Source organism: Chiloscyllium punctatum, chromosome 39 (assembly GCF_047496795.1).
Source record: "Chiloscyllium punctatum isolate Juve2018m chromosome 39, sChiPun1.3, whole genome shotgun sequence".
Lineage (NCBI taxonomy): Eukaryota > Metazoa > Chordata > Chondrichthyes > Orectolobiformes > Hemiscylliidae > Chiloscyllium > Chiloscyllium punctatum.
Window position 1 is genome coordinate 25,864,583 of NC_092777.1, and position 19,427 is coordinate 25,884,009.

Consider the following 19,427-nt stretch of genomic DNA (forward strand, 5'->3'; position numbering starts at 1 on the left):
GAGGCTGGTAATTGGGAGCGGTAAGGTCATGCAGAAAGACAGGGTCTAAGCTCACGGAGATGATGAAAGGGAAATGAGAAATGAATGGTACCTTTACAGAGAGAGAGAAAAAAGTTTTGTCATTTTGCAAAGCAGGCCATTTCTTCAAAACAGAACACAATCCTGATGGAAGAAAATTCCTGCCAAATTACCATATCCTTGCATATTTAGTAATGAGACACTTTTGCAATCTGAACGACTTGATTAGATTTGCATTGAAAGGAATGTGCAACTTTATCAGTACTTCGTGCTTGACATTTTCTTTCAGCAAACTACGGCCTGGGGACCAAATTAGGCTTTCCATCCCATAATTAAAATCTCTTAATTACAAACAAAAAAGGGTCTGTCACCAAAATCTAATTTGCTCCATGCAACCTCAAAGGATTTTAGTGGACTCTTTTCAATACCCTTTTAAAACCAAATGAGCTAAATCCACAAGGAAATGTGGATGTGATGAAAGTTATTTGGAAGCTATATTTTGTACCAGACTACAAACTGAGTCATGCTGGTACAGCTGCCTCCACTTAAATGTTCCCCCTATTATTTACATCGATGCCTAATGGCCAGCTTCCTCCAGTTAATTTTCAGAGAAAATAATTTTATTAAAGGCATTGTAAAGAACGTTTAAAAGGAACTTTATTTTAGTGGAAATTGCTGCTCTTTTAGCTCTGTGCGATCATCTGTCAGTGTGTATGTGCTGTTCTCATCATGCGGTGTCTGATCACTGTGTTTCTTCAGCTCAAGGGTCCAATAGCATCATGCAGCTTCCCGTCTGATATTTGCTGTTACTTCAAACGCAAAAGCTGGAAAAGCTGCCCCATGTTCCACTTCCAACAAACTGGAATGTTGCTTTAACAGTAAAGAGAATGTGCCGAGTGAAATATATGATTTGGTTCCTCTGAGATATTTAATCAGAAGCAAATTTAATCAGAAATACTTTGACAGCATTTTCAAAATGGCCCTTTCCTTGCTACTTTGAAGATTCAAAAGTGGACACTGCCTCTGTACTCTGAACAGTTGGTGAGTGAGTATCCTGACAGGGTGCCAGCAGTACTTGAGAATTAACTGACTGCAGGTTACCTGAGAGCACCGCTGGGTCAGTGGTAACACCAGGAGGTCATACTCCACATGAGGATTACTCATTTTCAGGGAGGGGCACGGGTTGACTTGCTAGCTGCCCCTCCCTACACTCATCACAACCATCATTAGAAACTCACAGGATGGGGAACAGTGGGAATAAACCTTGTCCTATGAGTTTGCACTGCACCAATGGGAACTTGGCAGATAGCTCACTTTAATTTGTCATGTCCATGGTCAAATTAATGCTCTGATGTAGTTACATTAATAGATTTCCCAAAACATCCTTCAGCTGACAGTTCACTGAATCAGAGAATCCCTACAGTGCAGAAAGAGGCCATTCAGCCCTTCAAGTCTGTACTAATCCTCTGAAGTGCATTCACCTAAACCCAAACCCCCACTTTATTCTCTGTATTTTACCCTGGATAATCCACCCAGCCTGCACATTCTTGGACAATACAGGGCAATTTAACATGACCACTCCACCTAACCTGCATGTGGGAAGAAACTGGAGCACCTGCAGGAAACCCACGCAGACACAAGAATAATGCGCAAACTACACACAGTCACATGAGGGTGGAATTGAACCTGGCACTGTGAAAGCAACTGAGTTAGCCACTGAGCTGCTCAAAGATGAAATTTACTGAGATCAACTGTGTACTTAATGTAGGTTAAGATTGGTCTCTGTACATAGGTGTGATCAGTTCATTATAGCTCAGACAAATCAAATCATATACTTCAGCCCTGATGGCATACTACGGACATTCTCTTTATTAGGAGAAAGTGAGGACTGCAGATGCGGGAGCTCAGAGTCGAACAGTGTGATGCTGTAAAAGCACAACCGGTCAGGCAGCATCCGAGAAGCATAAATGAAGAGCTTGTGCTCGAAACGTCGACTCACCCGCTCCTCAGATGGTTGTGCTTTTCCAGCACCTCACTCTTCGACACATTCTCTTAATTCCAGTTTGTTAGAAGTGGAACATTGAGCAGCTTCTCCAGCTATTGTGTTTGAAGTTACAGCAAATATCATCAGGTGGGAAGATGCATGATGCTATTGGAGCCCTGAGCTGAAGAAACACAGTGATCAGACAGATGATGAAAACAGCACATACACACTAACAGATGACTGCACAGAGCTAACAGAGAGCATAAGGCTACCCGCTTCTGTTGATAAATTTAAAGAGTCAAAACAAAAATCAGCTCCCTTATGGGCATGCACTCCTCCTTGCCTAGATTTGTCAGTCATTGTGCTCAGGTGATTTACTATGCTGGACAGGACAATCTGTTCTCAACTATATTACCAATTCAACAGCAAGAACGCTTTGGCTAGTGAAGCTTGCACCTGTAAGTTGCCAGCATGTGGATAATAAATCTAGCAACTTGCAACTAACACTTCAATACTTGCACCAGCGCCTTTGCAAAAATTTGTTTCCAAAATCATGGATGTAAACTATATATTAAGGACACACCTAGAACACTGATGTTACCTTCAGAAATGAAAAAAAAAACAACATTGATTGATGATCCTGGAACAAAGCCACTTACACATGCCCTGTGCATTTCCTCACTATCTATTTTCCACATGCCTTGGTCCTCATGCTGTCCTCATATTTCTAGACACTGCTATCCAAACTTGCAACACGGTTGGCAGAAGGCTGCTGACTTGCAGATGGCTCTACAGGGGATGATCATGAATAACTCTGGGCTGGCTCCAGACAGGTAAGAGATGGGCACTGACTGACTGGCAGAGCAAACAGGATGTATGCTGTCACCCTGCGAGACGGCAGTAGGTTTCTATTCCACGGAGCCTCTGCCACTCCCCCAGCTCCACACTACAAGAATCCTAGTGATCTGTCAGAGGTCAGCTTGCTGGACTGCAGCAATACCCTGCAAGCCCCTATACATGGCCAATCCACGGCCATGTTGGCAGCAGTCTGACCTGATGCCAAAGTGGTCTGAGTTTTCATTGCAGTACTCAGACATTGGAAGGCTGCGTTGCACTGCACTAGGAGGTGAGATGCCAGCCATCAGCTAGGTCCACGTGTGATTTCTCCTGGGCAAAGCCTTGCGCTAAGTTGGTGCTCAACATCACAACATTGGCTACAAGTTTACTGACAGACATCCAATGCACCATACATTTTGTTGTCTGCCCCAATCATCCTTCCTTCACAAACTTTCTGACTAAAGTGACCATTTGAGACTTCCACAGCAGAAGAACAAGTCACTCGTTACTCTTCAACACGCTGGTACTTGTTTTATCCTCATCCTGATCTGGCTGCAGGTCACCAATGCCCAGTGTCTTGAGTGTAAAGAGCCCAGCTGTTTACTGTCGTCGGAAAAATGTATCACTTTATCATCTGAATGGACGTTAAAATAAGTTACTGTCCACTTTCTTTAGCACTGCCTTTCTGTTATTAGCCCACTGGCTGTGGGTAGCTTGCATTTGCGGGCATCTGAAGGGAGAAAGGCATTAGGACAATGTCATGGTGCAGGGAAGTGTAGCAAGCAAGTACAGAGTGTACACTTACACCATCTGCAGCTTGCAGGTCAGATGGTAGTGTGAGATTGAGATGATGTGGAAGCTGAGAACATGGGATCCATCACAATGTCCTGTGTTTGGGAGGTATTACATTTAGTCCCATTAGAGCTTAGAATAAATAGTCCAGTGCAATTGAGTGAAAAATTACAATCAGCAGCTAACAGAAGAAATTATTTGATTAGCTATGTTTGAAATTTTACATTTGATGCATGTCTGTCTACTTTCATTTCTTTTTATCTTGTGACCAATAATCAAATCCCATGCAACAGCAAGTGTTAAACTCACCTTCGCATAGGCATTAACTGGGGCAGTGAGTGAAATGTCAATCCACTCACAATTATGTTAATTGCATATTAATTAGATGTTCAATTGTAACCAGCTGGTGGACATTAACTGGGGATCTAATTGTTCTCCTATACAGAGAGACTCAAACTGTACTTATTCAGATTAGAAGTGTGCATTTATATATGCAACTCTAAATGAAAGTATGCAAAGATTAGAATCTGTCTTTCAGTGCCTGGTTATTTGGAGTAGCCATACTGGGATTACAATCGATGATGGTAATCAATTTATACAGTTTTAAACGTAAAGTTTACACAGTTAAAGATATAATCAGACGATTGCTGTGAGTCATGTTCTTAGTATTATTACTATAAGTTTCAGGAATGTCATTTTTGCTTCATTATGCTTTTTTTAATCCATCATGTTGATTATTAAAGTTTCCACAGGCTACATTTTCCTGTGAGCTTTGGCACATTGTTGTCTGGGCCAAATGGACCCTGAGGTTTTATTACTGCATGTGAGAAGGATAGAGCAATCTGATTGGAGTGCTCACCTCTGCACTCATTGTCCAATTGAGGAGGACAGGCAGACTCTTGATGCCACAAGCCTAATCAAATAACAGCATCCAGAGCCTTGGAGCCTTGGCATCCCACCTCAGAGAGATGGGCTTGGCTAAAGCAAGTTGCAATATGAAGGTGTGCTGTCAATAAAAATCTGTGGGGTAAAGGATACGCTGCTTGGAGAGGAGGAGAAACTAGCTGCATCACTCGGGAGGAGACCCTGTCAATGGGGATAAAGAGTCTGACAAAATAATTTCACACTTAAGTTGAAAGAAGCACTGAGGTTCTGTCTGATGTTATTTTGAAAATGGCAAACATTAGTGTGCAGATATTGCAGGCCATTAAGAAGGCCACTGGAATGTTGCCAGTTATTGTAATGAGAATGGAATTAAAGGAGTCCTGAGTATAGCTGTACTGGAGTTTTGAGGCCACATTTGGAGGAATGTGTATAGTTTTGGTCTCAACATTCAAAAAACAGGTATAATCACATTGGGAGGTGTTCAAAGAAGGTCCATCAGACTCGTTGCTGGGATGAAGGGGTCATCTTATGAAGAAAGTTTGAACTGATGGGGCCTGCATTCCCATCGTTGAGATGAATGAGAGATGATCGTACTTCAACAAAAAGATCTTGAGAGGACTCGATAAAGTGGGTTCTGGGAAGCTATTTCCTTTTGTGAGGGAGATTAAAATTACGGAATACGGTTTAAGAATAAGAAGTCTTCAGAATCAAGGTCTTCCCTTTCCCATGGACTTTGGGAGAATTTCTTTGTCTCAGAGATTCATTAGTCTGGAATTCTCTCCCCTTGAAAGTAGCGAAAATTGGATTATTGAATTAACTCAGGTGTAATTAATTTCTGAATTGTGGACTTAAAATGGAAAAAAATATTGCTTTGAAACAAGGAACTGGAAAATGATGCAGTTCAAAAACTGTTTCCTTAACTCATTGTATATTGAATCTTCACTGTTGCTTTATTCAATCAATGGGGGAGATGGCTAGGCACCTTGGCTCTGTGGCTGGGGTCATGGCCGCTTTGCTCCGGGCAAACTTTTGGGTTTTCAGCTAGGTCCAGTTGTTGTCTGTTCAGGAGTACTTTGTGGATTAGCAATTTAGAATGACAGAATCCCGACAGTGCAGGTAGAGGCCACTTGGTCCACTGAGTCTGCACCAACCCTCCAAAGAACATCCCACCTGGAGCTGACATAGCTGGGTTTAGCTTTAATCGCCAGTTACTGTGTCCCACCATTGGACTTAGTAAGAAGTTCAACCATTGCTAAGTACTGAGGCACCTGCCACCATTGTGCAGAATTTAACTAATATACTACTGTATTTTCGTTGATATAAAAATGTCCTCTTGGGAACACCACTACCAGCATGTTCCCCCCCCAAGCCACTCACCATCCCGACTTGGAAATGTATCACCGTTCCTTCACTGTCACTGGGTCAAAATCCTGAAATTCCCTTCCCAATGGCATTATTTGCCGATTTACAGCACATGGACTACAGCAGTTCACTAGATTAGCTCACCCCCACCCTCTGAAGGGCAATTAGGGTCAGACAATAAAAGTTGGCTGAGGCAGGTGATGCCTATATCCCATAAGTGAGTTAAACTAAATGCTTTGCATTTAGGGAGGTATGGCAGTAACTTTGGGTGAAGGCTTGAGCATACACTCTGCTTAAATAAGTTATTTCATCTGTACTCTAGAACAGAGACCAGACACTTCCCTGCAAGCAGAAGGGAAACAAGATGGGGGATGACCACTGGCCACTAATCTGCAGTGTTTGGTCAAGAATGATAGCGAGGATGTCCACAGTAGGTGTGCACTTGCTGGATTGGCCATGGATGGTGCATAGGCAAAAGTGAGGACTGCAGATGCTGGAAACTAGAGTTTAGATCAGAATGGTGCTGGAAAGGCACAGCAGGTCAGGCAGCATCCGATGAACAGGAAAATCAACATTTCGGGCAAAAGCCCTTCATCAGGAATAGAGACAGGAAGCCTCCAGAATGGAGAGATAAATGGGGAGGGGGAGGGGGAGGGGGTGGGGCTGGGGAGAAGGTAGCAAAGAGTACAATAGTTGAATGGGGATGGAGGTGACAGGTCAGAGGAGAGGGTGGAGCGGATCAGTGGGAAGGGAGATTGGCAGATAGGACAGGTCATGAGGACAGTGCTGAGCTGGAAGGTTGGAACTGAGGTAAAGTGGGGGAAGGGGAAATGAGGAAACTGGTGAAGTCCATATTCATGCCCTGGATTTGAAGTGTTCCAAGGCAGAAGATGAGGCGTTCTTCCTCCAGGTGTTGGGTGGTGAGGGAACGGCAGTCGAGGAGGCCCAGGACCTCCATGTCCTCGGCAGAGTGGGAGGGGGAGTTGAAATGTTGGGCCACGGGGCGGTGTGGTTGATTGGTGTGGGTGTCCCGGAGATGTTCCCTAAAGCGCTCTGCTAGGAGACGTCCAGTCTCCCCAATGTAGGGAGCAACGGATCAATAAATGACATTGGTGAATGTGCAGATGAAACTTTGAATGTGGAAGGCTCCTTTGGGGCCTTGGATGGTGGTGAGGGAGGAGGTGTGGGCGCAGGTTTTACAATCCCTGCGGTGGCAGGGGAGGGTGCCAGGACAAGAGGAGTGCAGACAGAAAGATTAACAGACAGGGGCTAAGGCATCAAAATTTAACCAACATTTTATGAAGAATCAATCTGTTTGGGGCAACACAGGTTTTACTATTAGAGAGAATGTCAAGGAGGAGGTACTGTGGCTATTGTGACAGTGCCTCTAGCTGTCCAATAAACCCATTACCCTTCCCTTACCGCACACCGCTGCATTTCTCTTCAGTTTGTCTTTATATGGTTCTCTTTTAAAATTTCCTATTGTATCAACTACCACCACGTGTTCAAAAGGTAGCTCATTCCGTTTCATCATTACTCACATTCTCCACCCTTCACTCCTTGACATTCTGGAAAATACTGTGGTTACCAACCCAGTAAAAAACTTGCTCCTTATTTCCGCTGTTAGAATCCTTCTACAAGACGGACAGATAAACAATTGTAAAGCTAGTTTTCTGACTTATCATTCAGTGTTCTGGTCAGCAATATACAGCTTCTAAGGAGTTTCCCTACCTGGTGACTTAGACACCAAGATGCACATTTTCTTTGGTCACACTGTTCAGCATTGATGTTTGAAGAACTATAGCCACAATGTGTGTTTATAAAATCATTGCAGGCCCACCTTGGCACTGCACTTGACAGTTCGCTGTAAAACACGATGGAACATGACACAGTTCATCCTGAGGGCATTTAGAATGATGGAACAACAGGGACATGGAGTGGCGTCAGTCTCTTCTACTGCATTGTACAAAATGGATTGAGTTTATGCCATAACTTGCATCATTAAGGCCTTTCTTCCCATTGAATTGCATAGATAGAGGTCATTTCAATCTGCAGTTGCAAAACCGGCTACAATATCATTGGGCTTTATTTACTCAAGGGCAGCCTCTCTTTTGATTCTGGTAATTCCACCAGGAGCAAACCTGTAAACTGAAATAACCTCATACATTGGGATTAGAGTGGGACTGAAGGAGTGGTTGGAATTTCCAACCTGCCACTTCACCTCAAAACAAGAAGTTCTACATGGTAGGTGCTTAACTATGCTTGTAGCAAGTTGAGACGATTGAGTGGTATAACTACAACACTGAACAATAAGACATGTTAGGTTAATGGAAGTAATTATCATCTCTGATGTTATTAGCCCACCACCCATTTACTTTAATTCAGCCACAAGTGCTGTTGTATTACCTAGTGATTTCAGTGTGACTGCCAACACAACCACAGCAAGCTAACAGAAATATAATTCCAAGATTTTAACATGATCTAGTTTAAAAATTCAACACAAAGGTAGAAGTGTTGAATTTTTTCAGTTCTGGAGTTGAAAACTCAATCAAGATTTTTAGCCAATTGGTTTCAAGCATTCAAACGTACATCCAAAGTGGTGGAAAAAGTAAAAGTGTGAATTCATGGATAGGATGCCAATGTTGGTTCCAATTGAGGTTTTGATCTTGTGTGTTGTTGGAACTGCACTCTCCAGATAACAGCATTTTATCACACTCCTGACTTGTGCCTTGTAGACAGTGGATAGGCTTTGGGGAGTCAGGAGTTGAGTTACTCACCACAGACCTGCTGTTGTAGCTACAGTATTTATTAGCTATTTCTGGTCACTGGTGACTCCTCAGATATATAAGAGGATAGAAACAATGGTAACACTTAATTGATGCTGGATGTCCAGGGGAGATGTTTAGATTCTTTCTTGTTGAAGCCTGATACTTGCATGGTGTGAATGTTATTTTACACGTATTGACCAAAATCTGAATATTGTCCAGATGTTCCTGCATATGGACATAGACTGCTACTGTATCTGAGGAGTTTAAAAATAGAATTTCACACTGTGCAATCAACAATGAAAAGCACCACTACTGATCGCCTTTATGGAGGGGAAGGCATTTATGAAGCAACCAAAGTTGGTTCTGCTTAGAACAAAGCTCTGAGGAATTCTTATAATGATGTACTGGGTTGCAAGACTGGCCTAGGACAGATCTCAATTTTGGTGTCAGGTATAATAACTCTTACAAATGAGAGGTTTACTTCTTGATCCCCATCAAATTCAATTTTATTTGGGTTCCTTATGCCATACACAGTAACCGTTGTTTTGATGTCAGATCCAGTCACTCTCTCCAGCTGGAAGTCAGCTCTTTGTCCATATTTGGACCAAAACGGTAACAAGATCAGGAACCGAGTAGTCCAAGTGGACACAAACAGCATCACTGAGCAGCTCGTTGCTGTCCATTTGACAAAAACATGCTTTTGGAGTGCTGCCCCTTTGTCAGGTGATGAAGGGACAATGCTCTGAATGTTTGTGATTTCAAATAAAGCAGGTGTCGTCTGACCTCGTCCACACCAGTCCAACACTGGCACTTCCACGGCACAGCCTATTTCTGACTAAGTACCAATGTGCAAATATAAAATCTTTTTCTATTTCCACTTTATTAACACCCAATTACAGGTGATAAATTCAGTGTGTAACTGGCCAACACAAAATCAAGAACTGAGGTGTAACAAAAACATTTGACTCGTGTAACATCACCATTAGGCTGCAATGTATAAAGGGTTAAATAAACATTTTGCAACTTGTTTCATGACATTCCAGCCTGGACTAACTTTTTATTTTGCATTTTAAATTAAATGATCCAAATGATGGATACAGAGCAGCCCACATGCCAAATTGTGTTCACATTGCACAAAGATCAGATTTTGCAGCAACCTGATTTCAGCATGAATTTGTTTCACTGACTTCAAGACCATGTGTATATCCTGCACTAATTTCACCTCAAAACAACAGGTGACAGCTATTTGCTGGTTCATTTCACGTGGCAATGCTATTGCAGACTTAACATCTCTGGTTTAAAGTTTAAACAAAGCCTAACAGTTAACCAAAAGAGAAAATGCTGGAAACTCTCAGTAGGTCTGGCAGCATCTGTAAGGAGAGAAAAGAGCTGACATTTTGAGTTTAACTGACCCTGTTTCAAAGCTTTGACAAAGGGTCAGTTAGACTCGAAACGTCAGCTCTTTTCTCTCCTTACAGATGCTGCCAGACCTGCTGAGATTTTCCAGTATTTTCTCTTTTGGTTTCAGATTCCAGCATCCGCAGTATTTTGCTTTTATTCTGACAGTTAACCGTCAATCCAGCATTAATGGGTGCATTCTCCATGGCAACGCCTCTAGGAACCAGACTCCATTTGCCAAACAGTCAACGTGCTCTTCTTATGTAGTATAAATGTTGATTGTCCCCATGAATTCATACTCTTGCAGAATGTCCTGATGTGTGCAAGATCAAAGCTTTAAAAATAGCTTCTGCTTCAGCAATACTTACTTTCTCACTGACTTTCAAAAGCTGCTTCCATTGTTCCTACCGAAAAAAAACACTTCAGAATGATTTAACTTGAAGGATAATGATGGCTGCTTATTTCTAATTTTATGAAGTTCAGAGACTTAAGCAAACTTCAAAGGAATTATTTCCTGCCCCCACCTACAAACACATCTGCATAGTATTCAATTTAATAAAAGTCATGACCAAATGAAAATTCCTCTGTATTATGACAGCTGCAAAACAAAACTCACCATAAAGGATATCATATTTAGGTACCTCAGCGAAAAAACAGTATAAATCTCCCATTAAATCTGAGTGGAAGAAAATACCTACAGCACTACAAAGCAGTGATACACTTTTTTTGTTTCAAATCCAATTCACTAATCATCTTTTCCTGAATCTGAACTCCTCTACCCTTCCACCAGCTGTCTCCTGACTGAGTCTGATCCTCTCCTTTCTGTTCCCTTTAACGTCTATCCCCAACTCCACTGCAGGAGTGTTTCAGCTTTTCACCTTACTTTCATTTGGTTCGTTACAGATCTTTTCCACTCCTGCCACTACAGGTTTACATTTCTCCTTGATATATTTGAGGTAGGGGCAGCATGGTGGCTCAGTGGTTAGCACTGGTGCCTCACAGCACCAGGGACCCGAGTTCGATTCCAGCCTCGGGCAACTGTCTGTGTGGTGTTTGCACATTCTCCCCGTGACTGTGTGGGTTTCCTCCAGATGCTCCAGTTTCATCCCACAATCCAAAGAGATGCAGGTCAGGTAAATCGGCCAGGCTAAATTGCTCATTTTGTTCAAGGATGTGTAGATTAGGTGCATTAGTCAGACATAAATATAGGAGGATAGGGAAGGGGAATGGGTCTGAGTGGGTTACCGTTCGGAGGGTCAGTGTGGACTTGTTGGGTCAAAGGTCCTGTTTTCGCACTGCAGGGATTCTATGATATTCTTAGCTTGTCTGTTTCTGGCTAGGAATGCTTCAACATACCCATCTTGGTACCTGTTATTGATCTCCTCGGTTCGTCTACCTCAATCATTTGCTGTGGAGTTTTTTTATTTCCTCTATATCCCTATTTTGTCCTGTACTCTCTCCTTCAGCTCCTGGCCCTATCCATCCAATCGGCAGAAAGTGAGGACTGCAGATGCTGGACCTCAGAGTCAACAGTGTGGTGCTGGAAAAGCACAGCAGGTCAGGCAGCATCCGAGGAGTAGGAGAATTGATGTTTCGGGCATAAGCCCTTCATTAGGAGTCTATCTATCCCATCGACAGGAATTCTGACTGCCTTGAAAACAACAACTGAAATGAGTTCATGTCCTACGTCTGATAGAATGTGACTCAGACAGTCTTTCCTTTAGCTTCATCAATGACTCTTCATTTGTCTGTGTTCCACCACATTTTTGCCCACACACATAATACTGACAGTGTGTTTTTCATTTTTAAGCTCCATTGAATCTCTCCTTCTTTCATCTCTGCTTCAAATTCCAAATTTCCTACTAATTCTGTAATCTCCAGACTTATTTCTTCCAGCTCTCTGCTTTTGCCCTGAATAACTCCACATCTTTGATGACTTCAACCTCTATCTACATTCTCTTTTTAACCTCTCTGTCACTCAAATTTCATTGGACAGAGAAATATCGGAATGCTTGAGGACCCAATCGCCTACCATCCTGACTCAATTTTCCAAGTTTCATTATCATCAACCATTAACTTGCTGAAAACTCTGCTAGGATACACCCACTTTTGTAACTAAATCCCAATTCCCTAAGTTCAACAGGCTGCAGGTACAGTAGAAGCTAATCAGGGAGTGAGTGGCCTGTATTTTGACTGGACAGTAGAAGATCAGGTACCTGCTCCTGAAGGACAGGAGCTAGCTGTCAATAGGGAAGTTAAGAAGTGTCCAGAATGTAAGGCTGGAAAAGCTCAGCAGGTCAGGCACCATCCAACGAGCTGGAGAATTGACGTTTCGGGCAATAAACTCTTCATCATACTGTGCTTTTCCACTCTCGACCATGATCTCCAGTATCTGCAGTCCTGACTTTCTTCAAAGTTAAGAATTGACCAAACAGTGGACTTGTGATGTTGGGAAGATATATGGGCGATGTCGTTGCCTTAACCAGGATGCAGAAGATCTGCTAAATGTGGACAATCCTATAAATAAATATTAAAGTAAAAGAAAAGGTACCATTGCATAGAAGAAGATCAATACTGAGTCAGTGCAGACAACCAATTCCATTACATCCTGATGTAATCAACTTGTGTGCTGGTATCTAAAACAAATTGAAGAGAAATATGCTTCACAGTTTTTGTGGCAGCTCTCATTTTTGTTCAAAGGTAGGGGGTTGATATGAAATGTTTCATGACAACATGGCTTCCATTTGTATCTTGTCACACCATTCCTAATGAAGGGCTTTTGCCTGAAACGTTGATTTTCCTGCTCCTTGGATGCTGCCTGACCTGCTGAGCTTTTCCAACATCCCACTCTTGACACTTTGGAAGAGCTGTGCCTCAGAATTGCCTGTTTTCAATAAGCAAAGTTACGATGGCAGCAAAGACATTTTGACATGGTTGCGAGTCTTTCCATTCCTGCACAGTTACCTTTGAAGCATCAAGGACCGGTTCCTTCTGGTTTCTCATCTCTATGTTGTCCGTTGGCAACATCATCTAAAACCAGATCCAGCATGTACAGTAACAACACTCAGATTACATTCTTTTCCTCAATGCCTGCCACTGTCTTTAAATTGTCACACTGCTTATTCAGCTACCATCCTGCCCTCAATGACCTATGCAGGCACCTGGTCAAGCGACAGATTGATTTTAACATTCTTATCCCTATTTTCAAATCTCTCACTCCCCTTTCCATTCTCTCTCTCCATTTCTATCTTTCACAATCTTCACACTTTTTCAATTCTCGCTTTTTCCATATTTGAAATCACTCCACCAAGGTTCACTGTGCCTTCTGTTCCCTGGATCTCAAACTCTGAAAATCTTTCTGTTGGCCTCTTGAGGTTTGCCAAGGGCAGGGGATATCTGCAGGCAGAACACTTCATTGTTTTCACCAGACAAACATCGCATGTGTGACTTGTTCAGAGGCTTCAAAGGAATTCTCATGATCAGATCTTTGCGAAATGCAAAACCAACATGAATAAAAACCCATGTGGAATGGAGCAAAGACTAGATGGTGAAGACACCAAGGATGTCACCATTGACTGCAAGGATGTTAATTATTGGAAATGCTCAACAGCTCCAGTAGCATCTCTAGAGAGAAAAGCAGAGTCAATATTTCAGCTGACTAACTTACAGGGGAATAGGCTTTACGCAAGCGAAAGGGATAAGGACAAAAAAACAAAAAAGAAAGTCTATGATAGGTAGACAGGAGAGATTAAACGTCAGCCCCCACTGGTCTGCTTGATTGACTAGTTCTAGATTTATCTACATTGATCACAAATTTCTAGCTCCTGCAACATTTCACTTTTGCATTAATGCACGGAAGGAAGCTGAGCAGTGGAATATTTAGAAAATCCTTTCATGAATCTGGCTTTCTGCTGTGATGAAGCCTCTTTGTACATAGCCTCTCCTGCATGGCACCTAATCAGGCCAGTCATATAGGCGTGGGTTAATGCTGTATGTGTCAATGTGCTGGAAGGTAATTTGGGACTCCTTATTTGATCTTTACATATATTTATAGTCAGTTTAGTCCCACTTCATTGGTTACGCTATTCATGATCTCTGACCATCCCTACAATCCCTCAGACTCTCTGGCTATGTTCATGCCAACATCCTGCATTAATTCTGTAACCACAGTTTCTTGGCAATGCTTAATTTACAGAAATTTTTTCTGATACCTTGTACAAAACTGCAAAGTTATAACCACACTTTCCCTTGTAGGTTATTTCCTAAAAAAATAAGAAAAGATTGTGATCTTGTTGCATGATTTTCAAGGTATTATATTTTTGGTATCAGTCATGAAGTTACCATTTCAGTCAACATTTTTTGTCACTGCTTAGTCCTGTTAATTCTGAATTTCACCTTCCAGTACTGTTTAAAAAAAAACCTATGCAGATGTCAGTGTCAAGAATGTAGCATAACAAGTACTCAACCTTGGTGTGAAATGCTTGATCTTTTCTTAAGATCTACCACCTGATTAACATTTCTGAAATGTTGCTACTTTACAGTATGCTTCTTGCCATTATTTGTGGTACATATATTTCAATTCTGAGCTTCTTTCTTTCTATCTATACAATGATTCATAATTATGAACAAAGGGAGGATAATGGAAAATTTCTCGTGTTACATTCCTGGTACTGGAGATTAACGTCCAGTATAGGTAGATAAGGACCCTCTCTATACGGACCACTGTCCTTTCAGCTCCTCTGCCTAAGTAGCTTCATACTTTTTTCTTAATCCATTCAGTTGTGGATTGGATCTTTCCAGAATTAGCAAATGTACAAATGAGTCAATGAGCCAGGTGGCAATACCGAGGGTTCGGCCGAGCTCAAGATCCAAAGAGTTGCAAAACGTTCCCTCAACAATAATCCTTCAGTGGTCGGTCTTCATTCTTCACTGACAGCTTTTCAGTCTTTGTTAGTCCTGATTGTAATGAATCAGCTGATGAAACAAAAAGCTTCTGGCGTGTCCCACTTACAGCCTAGAATGGCAAACACATGTATTGCTGGGAATAAAGTCAGAAGATCTGTTGGGATTCCTGGTTAGACCAGAATGCTCCCAGATTTGCTGCCAAGCTGCAACTGAGACTCAGAATCAAGAATAGGAAATTACATTGCTTTCTGGCAAATATCTGACATGGGGGCAGAACTCTTGGTGGCCAAGCCTCCATGTCAACTTAAATAAAAACTGAAAGAACCTTGAATGTTATAATCAGAAACAAAAGCACAAGTAGCTGGAAAAACTCAGCAGGGCTGGCAGCATCTGTGAAGAGAAATCAAAGTTAACATTTTGGTTCTGGTGACCCTTCCTCAGAACTGAGCAAGGGTCATTCAACCCAAAACGTTAACTCTGATTTCTCTCCACAGATGCTGCCAGACGTGCTAAGCTTTTCCAGCAACTTCTGTTTTAGTTCCATTTCAACTTCTCCCTCCCTGGCTTTAGAATTTACCTCAAGCATTTCATTATATTTCCCACAAGAAGTCATTTATTGCCCATCCGTCATTACCCTGTGAAGGTGTTGAATAGGCTCCTTCCCATTGCATTCTAGTCCTTGTGTTTATTGTTAAAATAGAAACACATTTTGGTACTCACATTATCCTCATACATGTGATCCAAGGGACCTAGATTTTTTTTCAAAACCTGATTGGAGAGATTTAAATTGGAAATTGCAGGAGGTAAGGACAGGGAGAAGAATGGGATACTCAAATTGAAACAGTTATTTAGAAGGAAGTCATGGGGGTGGGGTGGTGTTGCAAACTGGTAATAAGAGTTGCTTTATATTTTCAATTGGCCATATTTTAAAATATATTGTTCCAGAAAATGGACATTGATTTTGTATGTGTGCCTTGCCTTTAAGAGAGTTCACCTATAAGAATGGTATGTGCTTTGTGGAAACTCTGTCTGGCTGCTCAGGCTTCACTGCTGTAGCCATCCATCACAGGCCTCACAATATCTAACCGTCATTGCTCACAGTCAACGTAAGATATGATCAGGACACTGAGTTCTAAATTCTTCACCCTTCGATGACACACATTTCCAGCAACACCATCTTTGAGACTGGTCACTGCTTGTCTTCTCTTCTGAATGACCTTGGGATCTTCTTCATGCATATACACACCTTCAGGTGTCTCTAGCATTTACAGCTTTCATTGTCTCTCTGCTCTCAAAAGTCACTGCCCCTTTTCTGTATAAAGGTATGAGAACTGTTACCACTTTTTTGGGGTGGCACAGTGGCTCAGTGGTTAGCACTGCTGCCTCCACAGTGCCAGGGACCTGAGTACGATTCCACCCTGGGATGACTGTGTGTGGAGTTTGTACATTGTCTCCATGTCTGCGTGGGTTTTTGCTGAAGATGCGCAGGTTAGGTGAACTGGTAACGCTAAATTGCCCATTGTGTCCAGGGATATGCAGGCTCGGTGGCTTAGCCATGGGAAACGCAGGGTTACAGGGATGGGTTGTGTCTGGGTCAGATGGTCTTCGGAGGAAGAGTGTGGACTCAATGGGCCAAATAGTCTGCTTCCATACCATAGAGATTCTATGGTCTTTCCAATGGGTTTCCATTTGGATTTTTCTCTCCATGGTAACCGGATCACAAAGGCATTCCCTTAACTAAAGTGCTCTCAAATTTTGTACATTAGGTAAAGGAGATATTTATGAAATATAAGTGTCTTGTGAAGTTCAGCATTCATAACAATAGGCACACGCCCTGTCATTGGGGTTATGAAGCCCAGAGGTAGTAGTGCAGATTTCACTAGTGGCATATTATTGGCATGCCATCAGTTTATTATTGGCCACACAGTAAGCAAGAGGCAGTCTTCAGTTTTCATCAGGAACAGGTGCAAAGGCAAATTATTGCATTATTCAGGAATGGCTGACTCAGCTCAAACTGGGGATCGAACCCAGGCCTTTGAGGTCTGTTTGGCTCAGCACTGACTCACCACATCCCTGAAGGAGCATCAATTATGCACACAAGATGGATTATAGTTGATTCTTTACCATAGCCAAACGCCCTATGGCAGTAATCACATCATGCAGTTCTTCAGCATTAACCAGAAAAAGCTGACTTTGCATAAGGCAGTTCAAACTGGTAGTCAGTTTAATAAATAAAACTACAGCTCCTCTTGCTCAATATTGTGGGTGGTGTTAGAGAAGGATGTTCATGAGTAATAGTGTGCATCCTGAAAATAGCACTAAATTAGTGCAGTTTATAGATTTTAGCTCAGTTCAATTGATCCTTGTACCTTTTCTCTGACCTTGGTTGGAAGGTAGATTCCTAGTTTGCACTTTAAACCTACCACTTAGCAACTTAGTCAAGTCTGAAGTTGAAACTTAGTAGGAACATGGAATTCAGTGCCTTTCAGAAATTAGAGTTTCTACTCTGCTTTCTGAAAGTTGTCAGTGGGGTCAGCTTTTTTTTTTAATAATGACCCATCAGCTTATTCATGATCTACATTATTGTGGGTGGTTACACAATTTTACTGGATCAAAAATCGTCAAAGGTCAAAAACCATCCTTTACTGTAACATTTCCTGTGGTTCTCTGCCTCAAGTGGGTCAATGCTTCTCTCTCTCTGATCTAGTCTGAATCTGGTCTCTCGCTTGTTGGTCTACAGTGTCTTTGTGGTTTGGTCTCTTTTGTTGATCCACTGTGTCTCTTTCTGATCCATTGTATATCTCTGCGTCTCTCTCTACCCTTCTCTCTCTTTTTGATCTACGGTATATCTCAGAGTCATACAGTACAGAAACAGGTCCTTCAGCCCACATGTCTAAGATGACCAACAAATACCAACTACACTAATCCCATTTACCTGCACTTGGTCTGTAGTCCATATCTCTGGGTCTCTCCTCTCTCTCTTCCACTATGTAACTGTAGTTGTCTTTCTCTCTGATCCATTGTGTGTCTGTGGTTTTGTCTCTCTTCTTCTCTTTCTCTCTGATCTAGTGCATATCTCTGATTATTTCTACCTTTCTGATCCATGGTGTATCTGTGATCCTTCCCCCCCTTCCAGTTTGTGTCTTTGATTCTGTCCACAGTGTGAATCGAGTGTATATCTGTGGTTCTCTCAGTCTCATTGATCCGCTGGGTCTGTGTGATTTTCTCTCTGATCAATGTGTGTCTGAGGTCTGTTCTCTCTCTCCTAGCATATGTCTGTTTTTGTCCCCTCACCTTGCTTTGCTTCTGATGTGTGTGGGTGTTTATGAGAATGAGTGAGCTGTGTGCGTATCTTTACATGAGTGTACTTGCAGGCACGAGACTGAAACTGGGAATTTGAGACTGGAAGATAGAAATTCTGAGAATTGGAGAGAACAAGGATAGCAACTATTTAGGTGTTTTATAATTATATCATTGTGTTGGTAATTAATCTGACTATGGTGACATCATTATTGTTCCTGGCAATAGAAGCTGCCTGATTTTAATCATTGATTGAAAGATTATCAAAATTCCGTTAAGAGTTGCTTCTTTCACATCAAGCATCAATTATATTTAGAGAAACATAAAACTAACAGCACAAAATGAGGCCATTTGGTCCTCTGTGTCTTTGGTGATGCTAGATCCTTGGAGGAATGCAGCATATCAGCATTTCCCACTTTCGTCTAATATTGAGCTATTTCTCCCATCTACCCTCTGAATGTTTGTATTTAAACCTGTCCACAGAGACAGTGGATACTTATCCGGGAACTCCAAAAACCAACATCAGTTGCAGGCAGGTCTGCTTCTGATAGATTAGATTACTTACAGTGTGGAAACAGGCCCTTCGGCCCAACAAGTCCACACCGCCCCGCCGAAGCGAAACCCACCCATACCCCTACATTTACCCCTGCACCTAACACTACGGGCAATTTAGCATGGCCAATTCACCTGACCTGCACATCTTTGGACTATGGGAGGAAACTGGAGCACCCGGAGGAAACCCACACAGACACGGGGAGAACGTGCAAACTCCACACAGACAGTCGCCTGAGGCGGGAATTGAACCCAGGTCTCTGGCGCTGTGAGGCAGCAGTGCTAACCACTGTGCCACCATGCTGCCCGTGATAATTCCTCTTCTCATCCTTGAGAACGCATAGGCAAGAGAAATGCTTGGAAATGTTTCCATCATGCCACTCTTAATCTTCTAAACTCCAGCAGGTACAAACTGAGATTGTCTAAGCTGCTGCAACATGGGATGACCAAGATGGCAGCGGAGTAGGATGCTTCAGATGGAGCTCATCCACTCTGTCCATTTTCCTTCTTATTGTCTTTTTTTTCCTTCTGTTATCTTCTTTTCTCTTTTACCTTCTCTTGGCCACAGACCCCCGGCCATGCACTGCTGGACTCAAACTCAGTGCAGACCCAGCAAGGAGGTCTCC

At 42.3% G+C, this 19,427-nt stretch overlaps 1 protein-coding gene across 3 annotated transcripts in view; it reads right to left on the minus strand.

The window, feature by feature from the left end:
* b3gntl1 (UDP-GlcNAc:betaGal beta-1,3-N-acetylglucosaminyltransferase-like 1) overlaps positions 1–19,427 on the minus strand; it is a 369,979-nt gene that overhangs the window by 199,548 nt on the left and 151,004 nt on the right. The window contains exon 1 of one of the 3 annotated variants that reach the window (XM_072558331.1): positions 7,610–7,628. The exons of the other annotated variants lie outside the window; for them this stretch is intronic. The gene's annotated coding sequence lies outside the window, so the exon portion shown is untranslated. Of the gene's footprint in view, positions 1–7,609; positions 7,629–19,427 lie in introns of those variants that run through there. 3 annotated transcript variants of the gene reach the window in all.